The sequence below is a fragment of the Ovis canadensis genome, chromosome 3 (assembly GCF_042477335.2).
Source record: "Ovis canadensis isolate MfBH-ARS-UI-01 breed Bighorn chromosome 3, ARS-UI_OviCan_v2, whole genome shotgun sequence".
Lineage (NCBI taxonomy): Eukaryota > Metazoa > Chordata > Mammalia > Artiodactyla > Bovidae > Ovis > Ovis canadensis.
This window is the reverse complement of record NC_091247.1, coordinates 219,479,288-219,488,427: the sequence shown is the minus strand read 5'-3', so window position 1 is coordinate 219,488,427 and position 9,140 is coordinate 219,479,288.

The window sequence follows — 9,140 nt, the reverse complement described above, 5'->3', positions numbered from 1 at the left end:
GGACTAATATTACAAGAGAAAGAGAAAACAGTAAATAAAAGATGGAAAATTATCCCAGAAATAATGGAAGAAACTTTCCCAGAGCTAAAAACTGTCCACTGGTGGAGAGCAAAAACAGAAAACAACCTTGTGAAATGTTAAAACTCTGAAGATACAAGTAGGTCCTGAATTTCCCAGGAAAAAAGTGACCCATAAAAGAGACTGTGATTAGAATTCTTACCAGCAATAGTAGATATGAGAAGATAACAAAGACCTTCAAGTTTCTGAGGGAAATATTTCTTGAGCTTGAAATTCTAGGAATTTTTCTAAAAAAAAAAAAAAAAAACAACAGCAGCTATTCCTAGCTGAGCTATCATTAAAAGATCAGAATGAGAACATTTTCAGATATGCAGAGATTGAAAACGCCAAGCGCCCACATAGGCTTTTTTTTCAAAGTTACTTAACCATGAGGTAGAAATGAGGTATCTGATACTACTGACCAGGAATCAGTGGATCTAACTCAGAAATAAAGGGATGTCCCAAGAGCTAGGCTAGGGCTTCCCTGGTGGTCCAGTGGTTGAGAATCTGCCTTCCAACACAGGGGGCATGAGTTCGATATCTAGTCAGGAGAACTATGATCCAGCAAGCCACAGGGCAGCTGAGCCCTTGTGCCATAACTACTGAGCCTGCGCCTTCTAGAGCTGGTGCTCTGCAACAAGGGAAGCTCCCTTGTGCTGCAATGAAGACCCAGCACAGCCAAAAATTAATAAATAGCTAGGCTAGATTGGGGTGGAAGGATAGGCATTCTGGGAGAGAAATCTGAAAAATAATTGAACTGAATAATTACTCGATAGAAAGCTTAGTGCTGGTTTCTAATCTTGCTGTAGTTAAAGCATAGTTTATAAATTATACTGATGTTGACAATGTAAAGGTAAAAATATGACTGGCAGTTGGAGATGTGAAACAGAGAGAGGAAAGGTAGAGGTAAAGCACTCCAGAGATGATGTCTGTCGTTGGCAGAATCAGAAACAGTTGCTAAAATGTACTGTAAGAAGTAGGAAAAGTGGCCAGTGGAGGAGCGAGGCGTTATTAGGCTTATTGAGAGGATAAGAAGACACAAAGTGTAGGGTTTATAATTAAGCTAAATTGTGACCAAGAAATAGAAGACTTAATATTGTTACAATAAGCAATACTCCTTTATTTGTTCTACAGAGTCTATGCAATCCTATCAAAAATCCCAGTTGCCTTTTTTTCCCCCAGAAATTGACAAGCAGATGCTAAAATTCACATGGCAGTGCAAGGGACTCAGAATAGCCAAAAGAATCATGAAGAAAAAAGTTGAAACGTTCATTCTTCCTGATTTCAAAGCTGACTACAAAGCTATAATAATCAAGGTAATATGTGGTACTGGAATAATAATAGAAGTATATATTGTGGAAAAGAATTGAGAGTTCAAAAATAACCCACACATTTGTGGGCATTTGATTCACTGGGGAACTAATAGTCTTCTCAACAAAGGGTGCTGGGACAATTGTATAACTACATGCAAAAAAAATGAAATTGGACCTCTGCCTCACATACACAAAAACTGATTCACAATGGATCACAGGCCTAAATATAAATGCTGAAACTACAGTAATTTTAGATAAAGGCAGGTGTAAATCTTGATGACCTTGGATTAGGTAATAGTTTCTTAGCTATGAAACTAAAACTGTGACAAAATTTTTAGGCTGGATTCCATCAAAATGGAATATACAAAACTTTTGTATGTTCAGCTTTAAAAAGGAAGGATATTCTGACACAGGCTACAATATGGTGAACTTTGGAGACATTATGCCAAATGAAATAACCCAATCACAAAAGGACTGTACATGGTACAGTTTCACTTATATGAGGTACCGGGAATAGTAAAAGTCATAGAGACAGAAAGCATCAGTGGTTGCCGTAGACGGGAAAGGCAGATGGCCATTTGCAAACCAGCCAAACCTGCCAATGTCTTGATCTTGGATATCCAGCCTCCAGAAATATGTAAAGTACATTACTGTTATTTAAGCTGCCCAGTCTGTGATGTTACATCAGCCGTACCAGACTAATAACATATTTTGGTACTGAGAAGTGGGATGCCACTGTAACAAATATCTTAAAAATGTGGAAGGGGCTTTGCTAGTGGGTAACGAATAGAGGCTTCCCAGGTGGCGCTAGTGATAACCCTCCTGCCATCACAGGAGACACAAAAGACTCAGGCTTGATCCCTGGGTAGGAAAGATCCCCTGGAGGAGGCCATGGCAAACCCACTCCGGTATTCTTGCCTTGAGAATCCCAAAGAGTTGGACATGACTGAAGCAACTTAGCACGACACAGCCCACAGTGAGTAGAAGCCGAAAGGTTTTTGAGGTGTGTTTTGGGAAAAGCCTAGGTTACCTTGAAGAGACACTCTTGGTAGAATTAATGCAAGTTGAAAGGTGACTGTGATGAGATCTCAGGAATGAGGAGCATGCTATTGGAAACTGGAGGAAAGGTGACCCTATTTATAAAGTGGCAGAGAAAGTCAAACTGTTTCCTAGTGTTCTGTGGAAGGTAGAAATTAAAAGTAATAAATTTTGATATTTAGCTGCAGAGATTTCTGAGCAGTGTTTGTGGTACAGCCAAATTTCTTCTTACTTCTTAAGAGTATACAGGAGGTGAGAGAGAAATTGAAGGAGTTGTTAAGCAAAAATGAACCAGAATTTGAAGATTTGGAAAATTCTTAGCTTATCTGCAATACGGTAACTTGCAAGAAAAATGTATTGGTGATCATTTTGTAATATGTTTAAATGTCAAATCACTATGTTGTACACCTGAAACTAACATGATAATGTACATCAACTATACTTCAGTTTTAAAAAAAGAAATACACATTTGGTCATTCAGACAACTAAAATATGTCTCTCATATATGTATGGTCTTCATCCAAGGTTCTTGACACAGCTCCCAAAACCCTTGGAATTTCCTGAGGGACGAGAGCAACAGGAACTTCTGTTGTAGTGTTCAGTCCTTGTTCCTCAGTTCCTGAAATCACTTTCAGAGCCATAAAGGTGAAATAGGTATCCTGTTATTTAAGTGTTTATGTTAATGAGGTGACTTTTGGAAAGCCCTAAGGATGGAGGTCATTAGCAAAGGACTCAACCAGGGAGTACAGGGTTGGAACTTCAGCCCCACCCCCTTACCTCCATGGAGGGGAGAGAAACTAGAGGCTGAATCAGTTGCCAATGACCAATGATTTGATCAATCATATCTAAGTAATGAAGCCTCCACAACACTCCACAAGGACAGGGTTCAGAGAGCTGCCTGTTGGTGACTTCCTGGAGAATGGGGAGAGTGGCAAGCAGGAGGGGGCTTGTTATCTCTGCGCTGTCTCCCCATGCCTTGCCCTGTGTGTCTCTTCCATCTGGCTGTTCTTTTTATAATAAATCAGTCATCCAGTGTGTAAAAATTTTTCTCTGAGTTCTGTGAGCCACTCTGGCAAATTAATAAAACCCAAGAAGTCAGTCGTGAGAAACTCTGATTAATAACCCAGTCAGTCAGAAGTACAGGTCACAGCCTGGACTTGCAGTTGGCATCCTGAGTTGGGAGTGATTGTTGGAACCGGTAGTTTGTGGCCAGTGGGTCAAAAGCACGGGTAACAACCTGGCTTGCACCTGGCATCCTGAGATGGGGGAGAGGGGTGTACAGCAGTCTGTGAGCTACACAGCCTGATGCTGTCTCTGTGTAGATAATGTCAAAATTGAGCCGAGGTGTAGGACACCCAGCTGCTACCCAGAGACTTGCTCCTTGTTGGTATGGGGAACCATCCCACTCCTCACATGTTGGAATTACGTGCAGAACCCAGTTACTATCCATATCACACAAAAAGAAAATGTCCTGGGAAACATGTCAAGGGTGTAGCTGGACAACCATTTGATAAAGAGATCATGGGTCCAATTCATGGATTTCATCAGTCGTCTCATAAGTAGCCAGGAATAGAACTAAGATTATACCGGCAGAAACACTGCCAATTTGGACTAAGGGCATAGAGACAAGAAAATGCAGGAATGCTGTCAGACTTCTGAGATTCTTAGGATAGGACACTAGAGCTATCTGGCTGCCAGTTACATTACCCGTCAAGAAGATGGAAAAATGACAACAAACGGGATTCAGAGATCAACACAGCTGCTACTCCAGCCACCAGCTCACAGAATACAAGTCTAGGGGGCAAGGCTGTCTCCTTGGTTTCAGTGGAGCCTGCAAAAACCAATGCCTCAGGAATAAAACTGCTGCCCAGGGCTGAGGGGATGGAGTCACCACTCAGGACCAGGAGGATACGGTTGCCACCCCAGTGGGCCCAGGGGGCAGAGCACTGAGCCCAAAGGGTTCTTCCTGAGCCTTAAAAAAGGCTCAGTTCAAGGCATGCTTTGGGCCATTCCCTTTTCTGATTTCTCTCTTTTAGAATGGAATATCTTTGTATGCCTGTCTCAGCACTGTATTTTGGAAGCACATAACTTGTATCACAGGCTCACAGCTAGGGAGGAATTTTGTCTTAGAATGAATCATATCTCAAGTCTCAACCATACCCAAGGATCAGGTGAGACTTTGTGCTTAGAGTCAATGCTGGAATGGGTTAAGACTTGGGATTGGGGTGAATGTGTTTTGCATGTGAGAAGGGCAAGAATTTGGGGTATCCAGAGGACAGAGTGTTTTGGACAGAGTGTTTATGTATGGAAGCCCTAACCCACATGTGTCTGTATTTGGCGACAGGGTTGTTAAAGAGCCAACTGAGGTTAAATGAGGTCATATGCAGTCTATGGTATTTTGTTATGTCAGCCCTAGTGGGCTGATTCAGGCAGCACCAGGAAAAAAACAGATAACTCACAGAGTGAGAAAAAAATTTTGGAAACCATATACCTAATATTTTATCTAGAACATTTAAATGCTTAAAACTCAACAATAAAAATACAACTCATTAAAAATAGGTACAGGATTTGAGTAGATATTTCTCTAAGGAAGTTGTATAAATAGCCAATAAGTATGTATAAAAATGCTCAACATCATCAGTTATTAGGGAAATGCAGTGGAATCCACTTCATAACCATTAGGATGGCCATAATCAAAAAGGTGTGTAACTGTCAGTGAGAAATCAGAACCATTAGAGACACCTGGTGGAAATATAAAATGGTACAGTCACTTTGTGCAACAGTCTGACCCTTACCTTCTAGGGACTTCCTAGACTGTCCAGTGGTTAAGACTGCCCTTCTACTGCAGGGAGCACGGGTTTGATCCCTGCTCCAGGAACTAAGATCTCACATGCCACATGGTGTGGCAAAAAAAACAAACAAACCAGCAATTCTACACCTAGCTGTGTATGTAAGAGAATTTAAAATATCCACACAAAACCACAATAATTTGTATATGAATGCTATAGCATCATTATTCACAATCACTGAGCAGTGGAAACTAAATCATGAATAAATTACCAAAAACCATAATTTTTAATTTCTGGCCTGCAAGAAAGTAAAGGAATTGTTCTCAAAGACTCAGTAGCTTATAAGAAGGCAAATATTTATTTCTAACTTAGCTGGAGTTTGACAGCTGGAGGAGGGGCGGTCAGCTGCTGTGCTGAATCCGATCCACCTATCACCTGCGTTTTGTTTTCCTCATGATGAAAAACAAGCATGCAGGAGGTAAGCTGAGGAAACTCATTGCAGCCTCTGCTCAGGTGTGTCATACGTCATTAACCAAAGTAAGTCACACAGCAAGGTCCAGCATAATGGTGTGGGAAAGTACATGCCTTTCCCCTTAAGAAAACTTCCGAAAAAATTGTGCACACCGCTTGTTTATATCCCATGGTAAGAGCTTAGCTCACGGTCATTCCTTGCTGAAGGGCCAATTGGGAAATGCAGATTTTATTGTGGATGGGCATGTATCCAGTTAAAATTAAGAAGTTATATTACTGAAATAATAGAGACTACTCTCTAACAACAATAATATAGATTGAGAGACAACTATCAATCTGCCAGAAATTTCTAAAACAATTGTTTAGTTGCTCACTCATGTCCAGCTCTTTGTGACCTCATGGACTATAGCTCACCAGTCTCTTCATGGGATTTTCCCAGCAAGAATACTGGAGTGGGTTGCCATTTCTTTCTCCAGGGGATCTTCCTGACCCAGGGATCAAACCCATGTTTCCTGCATTGGCAGGCAGATTCTTTACCAAAGAGCCACAAGGAACGCCTCTAAAACAATTAATGATATTTTAAAACTTTAAATAGACATTAGATGCATCTGAAGAACAAAATGAGGTAGAAGATGCAGTGGAAGAATTAAACTGCCTAATTAAACTGCTTAGTAACTCTCAAACTGCTTAGAATGCAGCACAGAGAGACAGCGAGATGAAAATATGATGAGTTTAAAGACGTGGTAGAAAAGGCAGTCTCCTACTTTAAGCCTACTAAGAGTACTTTAAGGAGATTATAATGGAAGGAGGTGACTGTCTGTTCATGTAATGGGTGAGGACTTTCCAAACTAATAAGCAAAATAAATCTACAGATCAGGAGTTGCTAAGAACAAATCAGTCGAAAGAAATCCAGCCTAGATACAATGGAGTGGAACTGAGAACCTAAAGAACAACACATCTTAAATTCACTTGTGTTGGTTTCCCAGGACTACTGGAACAGAATGCCACAGCTGAGTGGCTTAACATCATAGGAATTTAGAGTCACAGTTCTAGAGGCTCAGTTCTGTTCAGTCCCTCACTCGTGTCCAACTCTTTGTGGCCCCATTGACTGCAGTACGCCAGGCTTCCTGTCCATCACCAACTCCAGGAGCTTGCTCAAACTCCTATCCATCGAGTCGATGACGCCACCCAACCATCTTATCCTCTGTCATACGCTTCTCCTTCCTCCAGTCTTTCCCAGCATCAGGATCTTTTCCAATGAGTCAGTTCTTCGCTTCAGGTGGCCAGAGTATTGGAGCTTCAATATCAGTCCTTCCAATGAATATTCAAGACTGATCTCCTTTAGGATGGACTGGTTGGATCTCCTTGAAGTCCTAGGCACTGTCAAGTCTTCTCCAATACCACAGTTCAAAAGCATCAATTCTTTGGTGCTCAGCTTCCTTTATGGTCCAACTCTCACATCCATACATGACTACTGGAAAAACCACAGCTTTGACTTTTCAGACCTTTGTTGTTAAAATAATGTCTCTGCTTTTTAATATGCTGTCTAGGTTTGTCATAGCTTTTCTTCAAAGGAGCAAGCATCTTTTAATTTCATGGCTGCAGTCACCATCTGCAGTGATTTTGGAGCCCAGGAAAATAAAGTCTGTCACTGTTTCCATTTTTTTACCCATCTGTTTGCCATGAAGTGATGGGATTGGATGCCATGATCTTTGTTTTTTGAATGTTGAGTTTTAAGCCAGCTTTTTCACTCTCCTCTTTAATGTTCATCAAGATGCTCTTTAGTTCTTCACTTTCTGCCATAAGGATGCTGTCATCTGCATATCTGAGGTTATTGTTATTTCTCCTGGCAATCTTGATTCCAGCTTGTGCTTTATCCAGCCCAGCATTTCACATGATGTACTCTGCATAGAAGTTAAAAAAGCAGGGTGACAGTATACAGCCTTGATGAATTCCTTTCCCAATTTGGAACCAGTCCATTCTTCCATGTCCAGTTCTAACTGTTGGTTCTTGACCTGCATACAGGTATTTCAGGAGTCAGGTGAGGTACTCTGGTATTCCCATCTCTATCAGAATTTTCCACAGTTTGTTGTGATCCACACAGTAGAAGGCTTTAGCATAGTCAATGAAGCAGATATTTTCTCTGGAATTTTCTTGCTTTTTCTATGGTCCAGCAGATGTTGGCAATTTGATCTCTGGTTCCTCTGCCTTAGAGGCGTGTGGTCTAAAATCCAGGTGACAGCAGGGCCTTCTTGCCTCTAAACAGAAGGGGGAGTCCTTTCCGCCCCTCTCTGGTTTCTGGTAATCTGCCGGCAGCCCTTGGCTTTCCATGGCTTGCATCTGCAGCGCTACACTGTCTGCCTCCCATCTGTGTATCTGTGTGTCTTTTTTCCTCTGCTGATAAGGAACTCAGTTATATTGGACCACGGGCCCACCCTCCTCCAGTACAACCTTCAGTTCAGTTCAGTTCAGTCGCTCAGTCGTGTCCGACTCTTTGTGACCCCATGAATCGCAGCACGCCAGGCCTCCCTGTCCATCACCAACTCCCGGAGTTCACTCAGATTCATGTCCATCAAGTCCGTGATGCCATCCGGCCATCTCATCCTCTGTCGTCCCCTTCTCCTCCTGCCCCCAGTCCCTCCCAGCATCAGAGTCTTTTCCAATAAGTCAACTCTTCGCATGAGGTGGCCAAAGTACTGGAGTTTCAGCTTTACCATCAGTCCTTCCAAAGAAATCCCAGGGTTGATCTCCTTCAGATTGGACTGGTTGGATCTCCTTGCAGTCCAAGGGACTCTCAAGAGTCTTCTCCAACACCACAGATCAAAAGCATCAATTCTTTGGCACTCAGCCTTCTTCACAGTCCAACTCTCACATCCATACATGACCACTGGAAAAACCATAGCCTTGACTAGACGGACCTTAGTCGGCAAAGTAATGTCTCTGCTTTGGAATATGCTGTGTAAGTTGGTCATAACTTTTCTTCCAAGGAGTAAGCGTCTTTTAATTTCATGGCTGCAGTCACCATCTGCAGTAATTTTGGAGCCCCCCAAAATAAAGTCTGTCACTGTTTCCACTGTTTCCCCATCTATTTGCCATGAAGTGATGGGACCAGATGCCATGATCTTCGTTTTCTAAATGTTGAGCTTTAAGCCGACTTTTTCACTCTCCTCTTTCACTTTCATCAAGAGGCTTTTTAGCTCCTCTTCACTTTCTGCCATAAGGGTGGTGTCATCTGCATATCTGAGGTTATTGATATTTCTCCCGGCAATCTTGATTCCAGCTTGTGTTTCTTCCAGTCCAGCGTTTCTCATGATGTACTCTGCATAGAAGTTAAATAAGCAGGGTGACAATATACAGCCTTGACGTACTCCTTTTCTTATTTGGAACCAGTCTGTTGTTCCATGTCCAGTTCTAACTGTTGCTTCCTGACCTGCGTACAGATTTCTCAAAAGGCAAGTCAGGTGGTCTGGTA